Genomic DNA, 11,959 nt, shown 5'->3' on the forward strand with positions numbered 1-11,959 from the left:
TATCTCAATGGGATAAGCTTCGGTCAATTGAACTACATCTGATTGTTGATTAGACCGCCATTAGAATGTGTATCTCGTTAGAATGGTTTTGACTTTCGAGTTCTGCATTGTAGGTGTTTGTGTGATTACAGCTTGATGCACGCCAGAATACATTTGTGTCATGGAGCTTTATACGAGTTTATTGCACATGTTGGTTTTGCTAACTAGCTGTCTAACTTCATGCAATGTGATCCTCTGTTTATTGGAATATCTCATAGGGACCTGAATGTTAGACCAATAGCTTACTATATCAGCTGGGAAATTAAATTGTGAATATAAGACTAATCAAACTGTGAAATGCTTGCTATATCAGCTGTAAGAATATAAGATTAATTAATATAAAGTACATGTTTAACGTACGTTGGCTATTCATTTTTCATGTTAACTATCTTCGTTTTCTGTTAATTTTTACCTGAAACTGTTAACTTTTGAGTTTTCCTGGTAACTTTCACTGGAAGTTGTTAACTATCTCAGTTTGATGTTTAACTTTTATCTGAAACTGTTGACTTTTGAGTTTTCTTGTTAACTTTTATTGGAAGTTGTTAACTATCTCCGTTTTCTGTTAGCAAAAAAGAATGTAATTGATGATTAGTGTGGACTGCTATGCAGAACAATACTTTTGATAGAGCAATATAGGTTTTCAAGACTTTTATAACACATTGTGGAAGAATTTTGTAGGCTTTAAGAATTTAAGGCTAATCAAACTGTGAAATACTTGTTATATTAGCTAAAATAATGTAACTAATCATCGTAAAGTATATATTTACCGTATGTTGGCTATTTTTTCCATGTTAACTATCTCACTCTGCTGTTAACTTTTATCTAAAACTGCTAACTTTTGGGTTTTCCTGTTAACTTTCACTGAAAGTTGTTAACTCTGGGTGTTACCTGTTAGGTATAACTGATATCAGCAATAAACGTACCAAACTGATAGTAGAAAAGAATTTCATTGTTGATTAGTATGAATTGCTTTGCAAAACTATACTTTTGATAGAACAATATAGATTTTTAAGACTTTTGTAGGACATTATGGAAGAATTTTGAGGCTTTAAGAATGTAAGACTAATCAAATTGTGGAATATTTGCTATATTAGCTGTAAGAATATAAGACTAATCAATATAAAGTCTTACATTCTTACAGCTGATATAGCTAGTATTTCACAATTTGATTAGTGTTAAATTCTTAAAGCCTACAAAATTATTCCACAATGTGTTAAAAAAGTATTGAAAACTAATATCGCTCTATGAAAAGTATAGTTCTGCATAGCATTCCACACCAATCACCAATTACATTCTTTTTGCTATCGGTTTGATACATTTATTGTTAGTACCTTTTATACTTAACAGATATAACCCATATTTAACTACTTCCAATAAAAGTTAATAGAAAAACTCAAAAGCTAACAGTTGCGGCTAAAAGTAAATAGAAAAAGGAGCTAGTTAACAACATTCAGTGAAAATTAACAGGAAAACCCAAAAATTAACAATTTTAGGTATAAGTTAACAACAAATGGAGATAGTTAACATGAAAAAGGAATAACCAACATACAATAAACATGTATTTTATAGTTTCAGCTGATTGAAGATTACCAGAGCGTGTCTATTTCTATGACAAAAGCCCATCAAGTAATACTCGAACAATCTACTTCAGATTACATAGATAAAATATTCTTGAATACAACATGCGCAGCTCACATTCTCTCACAATGTTCTACCTTACATAATTTATATATTTCTCTGCCATAATCAAAAATTTTGAACTAATGCCTTGTTTCTCTTCTGCATACTTCCTACTCTACTGAAGATTTTACAAAGTTCATACAAATGGGGGATTAACTTAAGCCAGAGCGAGCAAAGAAGATGGCAAGATCCAAAGTCTATCTTCACATATCAAACCTAAACAACTATAGGTATCAGCAAACTCACCTTCTTGCTATTAATCTTGTGCCATCCAAACACAATCAAACTCCCTACATAACATATCAATCGTAAAGCTCGGCCCCTCCTTCCTTCTCTCCTACTCCTTCTCCATGCTCATCTCCATCCATCTCACTAACCGCCTCTCCTTCTTCTCTAAGCCTTCTCAACACTTACCTAAGATGATGTGGTTGGAGGCTCGGTGGTGGCGAATGGGGAGGCGGGAGAGGGAGACGACGGGGTCGAGGGCAAGAGGAGTAAGAATAGGGTTAGGGGAGAGGAGGAGGAGAGAAGAAAAGGTGAAATGGGCAGTTAGAGCAGAGGAGGAGGAGAAAGCCATAGAGAAGAAGAAGAAAAACAAGGGGTATTTTCAGAACTTTTTTGGGTCATTTTTTGGGAGAGTGTGAAAATGGGCTAGAACACAATTTGTTGGGTCTTTTGGGGTTAAAGCATACGAGAAAAACTTTAAGGGGTTGGGCCACAAGAGATTTTTGTTTTTGGGGCGTTGACACATTTTTTCCAATTTAATTTGGACAAATCCTTTCAAGTTTGAGGGTGTTGAAGATAACCCCCTCAACTTTGAAAACATGAAATGATTCTTTATATCTTTTCAAGGAAAAACTCATTTCAGATGAACAGAAACTTTTTAAACGTTTAAAAAAAATTTCTGGGCTATTTACGGTAGTATTGAACAATAAGCGGATCTTATACGACCTGACTCGAATGCAAAACCATCTTCTATTTTTCTCGTGTGATAGTAATAAAAAAAACCATCTAGAAATATCAAGGATTATTTAGATGACTGCCCCTTACATCTTTGATAATTGCATATTAGTCCCTCATACTTCAAATTTGCATATTAGTCCCTTAAACCCTATGGGGTCTTGCAAAATGGCCGCTCTGTTGGTTTTTCAGTTAAAAACCCTCTAATTAAGGTTGAGTTAACTCCCAACCCAATATCTACAATCACCAAACCACCCTTCTCTCTAATGTTTCAAACATTTGTGAAGCCTAACTTTGGATTAGGTTTCTTTTCTAAGACCATCTCCAGCAGGTAGGCAAATTTTCACCCCTTCTCTCCTGCAACATCACTTTATTCCCCCACCACATAATTCAATAACACACATTTCCCTATCAACTCTGCATCAGCTAGTTTTTCAAAAACCTTTTCACTTTATTTGGGACCCACCATACCCACATCACACCAACATATACCCCACCATATTATACGGGTATTGCATGCCCATATTTGGAGGCATCATATACGGCATCTGAAAATTTGTCGGCATCCCCGTATTCTGAGTATTTTCTGGGCGTTGCATATTAGGATTTTGAGGAAAAGGAAAATTGTAACCTGGGGGCAAATTGTAATTTTGTGAAGGATCCATGAAGGTTGCAAAAAAGGCTTGACAATGGAAGAAGAAAGTAGAGAGAAATGCAAAAAGGAAGAAATAAAGGGTGTAAAATCTTAAAATTTTTTTGGTGTCCAAATGACACAAATTTAGGCTCTATTTATAGACCTTGAAAAATTAGAAATAATGGTATAAAAAAATTTATTTCGAATTATTTATGCTCCAAATCTACAATTTAAATATTAGGTGAAAACAAAAAAGAGTTGGTCCAATGGGAAGAGGGCACGTTTCCATGTGCATGGCTGGTAAAAAATCATGGGGTTGGTGGGGGCTGATGGGGCTGCGTGCTCCTCTCCCATTGGACCACTCTTCATTAATTTTTTTTTCTTTTTCTTATATAGGAGGCGGGGCTGCGTGCTCCTCTCCCATTGGACCACTCTTCATTAATTTTTTTTTCTTTTTCTTATATAGGAGGCGGGCCCCACATAAAGTGTATTTCATGTAATTTCACGGAAGGGAAATATTTCATCCCTTGGAAAGCTTTTGAAATTTCCCTTCCTATTTCCCTAGCTGCTGTATGGAAAAACCACCCTTTTCCCCTCCTATTGCACTTGGTCTAACTATTGGAGAAGAAGAACCTAATTGGGTTTGGTTTTATTTAAGGGGGTATTGAGTTTAAACTCATTAAGAAATGAGTTTGATAATATAATAGAGGGGGTAAACTAGTTACTTTACCTCGATTTGATAGAATATTCTCCTCAAATCTAACATGTGTTAACTAGTGGACCATTTTGCAAAACCCTATGGGGGGTTAGTCACCTAGAACTTAAAATTTGAACTGGGATAATCAGTGGGATAAAATTTTAAGGTGTTAGTCACATAGAATTAAATCTAGAACAAAATTTTAAGGTGTTAGTCACATAGAACTAAAACTAGAATAAAATTTTACAGTGTTAGTCAAGCAGAACTTTAACAAAACTAGAATTGGGATAATTGTACAAAATTATCCCACTTTTTTTATTTTTCTATACAAAAATGAGAGTTCTAGTCTCTCAAATTATTCCAAGTTTTAGCTTGGAACTATGTGGTAAAAAACTAGAACTCGTATTTATTTTATTATTTTATTATTTTTTTATTTACTTATTTCCTATTATGCTTATCACCATCATTAGACCATCATCATAATAATAATTGTTAATATCTTATAGTCTAACCAAAAGTTATTTAATAGTAACGAACATTCTTGTAAGCAATTATCAATTAATAGTTGTAAGTTTAAAATACATAAATAGTATTTATATCTTCAAAATGCATAAATATATACTTCATGATTATAAAAATTTATCCCACGTTATTTTATTAAAATATCCCGCTTCACAAAATTGTTCCTAGTTATCCCACTAAAATATCCCACTAGCGAAATATTATTCCACTTTAACAATTATCCCATTTTGCATGAAAATGTCCCAATTGACTAACACCCCCTATGGGATTTGAGAGAATATGCAATTTCCAAGTATTAAGGGGTTAATATACAATTCTTGAAGATTTAAGCGCCTGATATCTAAAAAAAACCCTAATATCAAAACCCACGGACAAATTTTTAAAATCAACTCTTTTAAATATTTATTTACAATTTTCGACTGACTCCTAACTTAATTAAGTAATTTCAACTAGTTTTATGAAACTTAGGTCGGAATTGTTAATTAAAACTTCACGGGATTGTCAATCCTACGAAGTTTTATTCTCCAATTTCGACATAGTTTCATGAAACTAGATCGAAAATACTAGTTAAATTAGGACTAGATCAATAATTATAAAGGAGAAATTTTGAAAATATCCGATTTACAAAAAAAATCCCAAAAAACGACATCTTTTAAAAATAATTGTCAAAACCGACATAGTTTCAACTGTCGCACCGAAACTGGATCGTTTTTGACGAAAAAAAACTATGAAACTTCACGGGACTTCAAGTCCCGTGAAGTTTAGCGTCGTCTAATGTTAATAGATTAACGTCATTATAGGCTGCTAAACTAGATCATTTTTAGAAGATGTCGTTTTTTACGATTTTTTTTTAATCGGATGATTTTCAAAATTTGTCCAATTATAAATAAATATTTAATTTCAAAATTGGTCCCCACAATATTTTTACAAGAGCCCATCAGGCGGCAGGGTTGAGTTCTCCGATTGTTTGCTCGCTCCTAATGGTGTGTTTGGGAGTTTACTCTAGAACTTAAAACTGGAACTGGGATAATTTGTGGGATAAAATTTTAAGGTGTTAGTCACATAGAACTAGGAAATGAGATATTTTTTTATAGTGTTAGTCAAGTAGAACTTTTGTAGAACTAGAACTGTATTATTTTTTTGGTGCGTTAGTCAAGTAGAATTCTACTAGAATTAGAATTGGGATAATTGGTCATAATTATCCCACAAATTATACTACCTATATATATAACCATAAGTTATCCTCTCTCAAATTATCCCACACATTGGAAAGAATACAATTGGGAGAAAAAAGTGAAACCCGCCTCCCTCCCTCTTGGTTAATTTCTCCGTCTAGAAAAATTCTCTGCCATGAAGTCAATCATCCGTTCATTTTTCTGTCTTTACTTTGTTTTTGTGATGATTAGATCTTTTATTATTATCTTCAAGATGTATTACTTTATTGATAGCTTTTTGACGTTTAAATTACTTTATTATTATTTGTTTGATCTAAGTTTTCTCTCCACAACAGTGGTTTAGGTTAAGAATATAGTGTTGGTGGGTTAGTGCTAAAGATATGCGGGCTATTTATGTTTTTTTATAAGTTAGAAAGCAATTTTGCGATCACATTGATGATTAGATGTTGAATGGTTAATGGTGATATCTATTATTATTAAATCGGCTCAGTAAATTGATTGGGATATTTATAGTTCATCTGTCGATCATCTGTTTAGCGGCCATGGATGATTCCTGTGTACATTTCATTTATTTGCTGATTTGGTTTCAGCGATCATGATGAGATTGGTCCAAAGGGTTAATGGCTGAAAAATACTTATTTTTTCTTCTTTACGATGTTATGAGATTTGAACTTCGACATTTATGATCCTCCACTAGAAGCTCCACGAAATGTTGCTGATGCAGACGATGACTCCGATAAAGAAGACGAGTTACAGACTCAACGAGCAGCTGTAGGAGCTTGGAGAAATTCTATGGCAGATGCCATGTGGGATGATAGAAGCCATGTGGGATGATGGAAGTCGAGTCACTCTAGGGATTTAGATTTTTATTTATTTGTAAATTATTTTATTATTTGAGATGAATAGTGATGCTTTATTGCATTATATTTTATAGTTATTACTAAAATTTGCTTATCAATATTATATTATTTTTAATATACAATTATTAACAATAGTAATTTATACCCACCATTACCCCCACCAAATTATGCAACTTCATAATATTATCCATCATTATCCAACTAAATTATCCTACCAAATTATCCCACTTTAAGAATTACCCATCATTGTTCCACTAAATTATCCCAGTGTTAAAATATTATCCCACTTTACCAATTATCCCAGTTCTACTTAAAAAGTTCTAGGTGACTAACCCCCCTTAGGGGGGGTTAGTCATCTAGAACTTAAAACTGGAACTGGGATAATTTATGGGATAAATTTTTAAGGTGTTAGTCACATAGAACTAGGAAACGAGATATTTTTTTATAGTGTTAGTCAAGTAGAACTTTTGTAGAACTAGAACTGTATTATTTTTTTGGTGCGTTAGTCAAATAGAATTCTACTAGAATTAGAATTGGGATAATTGGTCATAATTATCCCACAAATTATACTACCTATATATATAACCATAAGTTCTCCTCTCTCAAATTATCCCACACATTAAAAAGAATACAATTGGGAAAAAAAAGTGAAACGCCGCCTCCCTCCCTCTTGGTTAGTTTCTCCGCCTAGAAAATTTCTCTGCCATGAAGTCAATCATCCATTCTTTTTTCTGTCGTTACTTTGTTTTTATGATGATTAGATCTTTTATTATTATCTTCAAGATGTATTACTTTATTGATAACTTTTTGACGTTAAATTACTTTATTATTATTTGTTTGATCTAAGTTTTCTCTCCACAACAGTGATTTAGGTTAAGAATATAGTGTTGGTGGGTTAGTGCTAAAGATATACGGGCTATTTATGTTTTTTTATAAGTTAGAAAGCAACTTTGCGATCACATTGATGATTAGATGTTGAATGGTTAATGGTGATATCTATTATCTATTATTATTAAATCGGCTCAGTAAATTGATTAGGGATTTAGATTTTTATTTATTTGTAAATTATTTTATTATTTGAGATGAATAGTGATGCTTTATTGCATTATATTTTATAGTTATTACTAGAATTTGCTTATCAATATTATATTATTTTTAATATACAATTATTAATAATAGTAATTTATACCCACTATTACCCCCACTAAATTATCCTACCAAATTATGCAACTTCATAATATTATCCATCATTATCCCACCAAATTATTCTACAAAATTATCACACTTTAAGAATTACCCATCATTGTTCCACTAAATTATCCCAGTGTCAATATATTATCACACTTTACCAATTATCCCAGTTCTACTTAAAAAGTTCTAGGTGACTAACCCCCCCTTAGGGAAGGGAAGGGAAGGGGAAGGAAGAGGAATTTTTCCCCTTCCTTCCCTTCCCCTCCATTACACCCCAATTTGCGATGTAAGAATTTGGGCCAAATTTCCCCTCCATTCCCCTTCTCTACCCTCCAAAATAAAACTCCCAAACAAGGTTAAAATGAAATTTCCCTTCCCTTCCCCCTCTCTACCCTCCATCCAATCAGGCCATTACTTTCTCTCCATTTCTCTTTTGGATCTGCTTTGCTCTGATCTCAAGAGGAGATAATCATGCCGTCGGAAAAGAGCAGCGTATCCATCGCAACCAGAAAGTTCGTAATTTCTCATAAACCTCAACTCGCTTTCTCTAAACCCTAATTCTCTGATCGGTGTCTTTCTCTGTTGTTACGGCGTCGACGTGGCGCATCCTGGAAAGGCGAATGTCTCCAAGTTTCGATTTTGTTTTTTAATCAGTTTTATGGCATATCTAATTGATTCCGCGTTTCTTTTTGATCTTTTATGTGTTGATTTGGTTGTAGGCTGAGTTGAAGCAGCAGCCAGCGAAAGTGAAGGATCTAAAATCGTTCTTCGTGTTCAAGTTCAGGACGGCGTTTGGCGGAGGGAAGTCCACCGGATTTGGTCTTATTTATGATTCCGTCAGAGAGCGCGAAGAAGAATGCGCCCAAGTATCGGCTCATCAGGGTACATTTTTTTTTTTTTTTTGCCCCACCTTCAGCTTTTGATAAGTTACTACCTTTCTATTTGCATTTGCATTTTTATTTAGATGGATTTGTTTACCGCCTTGCTTAACATGACATGTAAGTCATTAGTTTGTAAATTACTGCAAAATTAGAAGATATATTCCTGTAATAAGAAGTGATTCACTTCTCTGATTATAACTTTGGGACCGTATATCCACCGTAGCAAATTTCAAATCTAACATTTAGGGTAATCTTTATAGTAGTTCTTTTACCCCTTTTTTCGGAATATGACATTCAAAATGTACATTGTGCATAATTATCAACTTGCAAAGGAAATGTTCGCTTGTGGTTAGGACATCTTTGGTCTATAGGCTATTAGGATAGATATAATGGGATAAATATATTGGATAATAGGGAGTTCATCTATATGTGGGTGTAGTAACTATTTATGCTTGTAATCTCCTAGATTTTAGGGGGAAGTATTACCGTCAGTAAAATATAACTGTTAGCGGGTCAACTATATCAAAGTCAAACAGTGAAGTATGATAAAATCATTCATATGGAGCGAGTGGGAAACTAAAGCTTTCAGGAGATCTGGAAGAATTCAGTAGTTAGCTAAAACTAAAATTTTATCGTGAATTCGTGATGTTGAATAGATATAATGATATATCTTTCTAGCTAAAAAATTTTCTTGTCTACATCTTATAAAGTAGTAAAAATGTAAAACAGGAAGATATGAACGAAGTTGAACTTTAACTTTAATGAAACTAGAAGCAAGAGGTAGGTGCTAAATGTTTTTTGCAACATGTTACAATGTCAGTGACCTCAATCCTAATTCTGAAAAAGGGGACACTAAATTAAGGTCTTAAGAGTGGAAAAACAGCCAGGCCTGGCACCCAAGCTTATATAACACCTTGTGTATAATTCTTCTTAAATGCTGATACTGTTAAAAGTATTATCAAAATGTATGTTCATAACTCACATCTTGTTCAAAATTACGCTTTGCTCTTGTGTAATCCATTCCTCATTTTTCCGTATGTAAAATACCTTAACTGAACGATATATGAATATTGTATGTTATTACTTAATTATAACTAGTTCTGTGAAATGTAAATTTCTTCCTTGAGAGTTTTTTTTGTCAATGTAAATTTCTTCCTTGAGAGTTTTTTTTGTCATTGTTTGTTCCAATATAAATATTATTTTTTTAAGGTGAAAGTACTTTTCAGATATATACCCTGCAACTTTCATATTGAGATATATCACTGAAATCATCATATTTAGAAAATTGGCTCCCCCGAATAATAGGAGTCTTAGAAATATTCCCCTGATTTTTCTTTGAGAATAAATAGATAAATGGCTAATATTCATTTGTTTTTCCAAAATGGTAGAATATTTTCAGAAGGATGATGAAGAGATGATTTTAGATGGGTGAGGTAGAAGTAGGGGTATTTGCACCTTACACTGCCTGAACAATTTACGGGATAGTCATATTTTTTAGACCTCTTATGATTGGGGCCCATTTTTTTAATATGGAAGATTTGAGGGGAATATATGTCTGAAATAACTCACGATTATCAGCTCATAATATTTAAATTACTTCGTATATTGCATAAAATGAACTGCTAAAGGTTTTGTTAGCGACTACAAATGTCAAATGATGAATATATATTTTGTGAACTCTATATACAGCATACAACATTGTTTTAAGGGGGCCATTTAAATTTAGTTTGGTGTTATTTTCTTTCTGAAACTAATGGCTTCTTGTTCACCAAATCTGTTAGTTATGCTCTCCTGGTTGTTACTGTGTCATGGTTTTGCCTTGGTATCTGGTAATATTTTGCATATATATTCTAGATTCAGTTAATAGGCATTGATGGTTGTGAGTCCGTCTAACCGTTAGGATGCTTTTGACCTGATTACACTGATTTCAGCTGTCCAGACATTTGTTTTCTAACCAATGTCGGAATTAAGTGAATTCATGTCTCGGGAACCTCAAGCTCAATTTTGGCAACTGATATTGGAGGGTGTTTTTTGTTGGTCAAGTCGGCCCAAGTTCAACAACATTGGTTCTGATGTGATTAAGTGCTGACCCTTATTCTAAAGCCACAGGTGGTTGGTTGGAAATGGATCCAAAATTATGCAAAAACTTTAATTACGTCGGCATGTAAATTGACTGGTTTGGACCTATGATGATAAAATCTTATTAGATATGTACAAATAAAATTTGGTTTTGAACTGCTGGTTTGGAATCTGTAAAGCATATTATTGTAGCCCTGGCGCAAAACTGAATTTAACAAGGCCCCTCCAAACCTTTATTGAGTATTGAATTAATCCAATCCAAAATTATCGAAAACAGAAGCAAAGCAAAGTGGGACTTTAGGTGTTTCACTGCCCAAAAGTCTTCGGTCCTGTTTCAGAAATAAACACATAAACAACAAGAATTGGGTGGATGGGTGTCATTGGAAAGGATGGATGGGCAGGGTAACAAATTCAACATCTGAATCTTCTCATTTTGTATATTAACATGTTGGGAGCATTAGTATAATATATTTTGCAATAAAATTTCTGGATATTATTTTTTATGTTTATGTAAATCTTTTCATTTTGTATATTAACATGTTGGGGACATTAATATAGCTTATTTTGGAAAGGAATTTCTGGACATTATTTTTTATGTTTAAAATATGTGTTGAACAATTTGTAATTTTTCTAATGGACTGCTACATGTTCGTATTTTGTTAGAATGGCCTGGCCACTATGGTTGAGAAATCAAGGAAGTAGATGAAAGAAAGGAAGAACAGAGCAAAGAAAATCCGCGGAGTTAAGAAGGCGAGTCTCTGCTTTTCTTTTTAATTATCGTCTTTTCTGCTCGAGCTGTCTCAATCCCATTCTATGATCTGGTTGTTGGGAAGAAACCCCTATGCCGAGATCTAACCAAATAGCCGAGAGAGATAAACCACACAACCAAAAGATAGCACAAACAATTAAACACCAGATTTTACGTGGTTCGGCAAGATGCCTACGTCCACGGGGCAAGGAGGGGGGAGTTTTCACTATTAGAAATCAAGGGGATACAACTAGGGTTACAAATCTCTCATAAACCCTCAACAAATCAACTCTTGATCTCACCAATTGCTCCTAGAATAGAAGTCCAAAGAAAACCCTCTCAATCTGCTCAAAACCCTTTGCTTACAAACCCTAGAATCAAGTTTGGGTATTTATAGAAAACCCAAACGAAACGGGTCTGGAAAACAGACCCAACCCAAAACCGCTACGGCGGTCGACCGCGATGGATCGCGGTCGACTGCCACGGTCGACCG

At 33.9% G+C, this 11,959-nt stretch overlaps 1 long non-coding RNA gene across 1 annotated transcript; it reads left to right on the forward strand.

Moving 5' to 3' along the window:
• LOC109840595 lies at positions 8,071 to 11,468 on the forward strand. Its single transcript, XR_002246957.1, has 3 exons — positions 8,071 to 8,270; positions 8,478 to 8,640; positions 11,382 to 11,468. It is a non-coding gene; the product is annotated as an uncharacterized LOC109840595 (long non-coding RNA).

Source organism: Asparagus officinalis, chromosome 5 (assembly GCF_001876935.1).
Source record: "Asparagus officinalis chromosome 5, Aspof.V1, whole genome shotgun sequence".
Taxonomy (NCBI): domain Eukaryota; kingdom Viridiplantae; phylum Streptophyta; class Magnoliopsida; order Asparagales; family Asparagaceae; genus Asparagus; species Asparagus officinalis.